The following is a 1,335-nucleotide window of genomic DNA, read 5'->3' as shown; positions in this document are numbered from 1 at the left end:
GTACATCCTTTATATACAGAAACACAATGTACATAAACTGTCCTATATCACACATTAAAACACCTGCCATTTTAATGCACCAACTGTGCTGAATAAAGTGAAGTTGTGCTCCCAGTGTGAGGCAGAGCATGCTGCATATCATACACCTCTCACTAACACCAAATCTAATGCATGTTATTTGGGGTCTCTCTCCCCCACCTTATCCTGCCCTCAATGCTTCCCCTTTATTCTGCTCTCCCACTTCTTGGTTTCCTCTGCTACAGGTGTCAACAACCCCTTGCAAAGAATGCACACAGCCTGATCTCATCCTTGCCTCACTCCCACAAAGGACAGGTACAGCACGGGGTTAAATACAGCGTAAAGCTCCCTCTACACTGTCCCCATCAAACACTCCCAGGACAGGTACAGCACGGGGTTAGATACAGAGTAAAGCTCCCTCTACACTGTCCCCATCAAACACTCCCAGGACAGGTACAGCACGGGGTTAGATACAGAGTAAAGCTCTCTCTACACTGTCCCCATCAAACACTCCCAGGACAGGTAGAGCACGGGGTTAGATACAGAGTAAAGCTCTCTCTACACTGTCCCCATCAAACACTCCCAGGACAGGTACAGCACGGGGTTAGATACAGAGTAAAGTTCCCTCTACACTGTCCCCATCAAACACTCCCAGGACAGGTACAGCACGGGGTTAGATACAGAGTAAAGCTCTCTCTACACTGTCCCCATCAAACACTCCCAGGACAGGTACAGCACGGGGTTAGATACAGAGTAAATCTCCCTCTACACTGTCCCCATCAAACACTCCCAGGACAGGTACAGCACGGGGTTAGATACAGAGTAAAGCTGCCTCTACACCGTCCCCATCAAACACTCCCAGGACAGGTACAGCACGGGGTTAGATACAGAGTAAAGCTCCCTCTACACTGTCCCCATCAAACACTCCCAGGACAGGTACAGGACGGGGTTAGATACAGAGTAAAGCTCACTCTACACTGTCCCCATCAAACACTCCCAGGACAGGTACAGCACGGGGTTAGATACAGAGTAAAGCTCTCTCTACACTGTCCCCATCAAACACTCCCAGGACAGGTACAGCACGGGGTTAGATACAGGATAAAGCTGCCTCTACACTGTCCCCATCAAACACTCCCAGGACAGGTACAGCACGGGGTTAAATACAGAGTAAATCTCCCTCTACACCGTCCCCATCAAACACTCCCAGGACAGGTACAGCACGGGGTTAGATACAGGATAAAGCTGCCTCTACACTGTCCCCATCAAACACTCCCAGGACAGGTACAGCACGGGGTTAAATACAGAGTAAATCTCCCT

Source organism: Carcharodon carcharias, chromosome 5 (genome assembly GCF_017639515.1).
Source record: "Carcharodon carcharias isolate sCarCar2 chromosome 5, sCarCar2.pri, whole genome shotgun sequence".
Taxonomy (NCBI): domain Eukaryota; kingdom Metazoa; phylum Chordata; class Chondrichthyes; order Lamniformes; family Lamnidae; genus Carcharodon; species Carcharodon carcharias.
Note: the sequence above shows the minus strand (reverse complement) of the source record.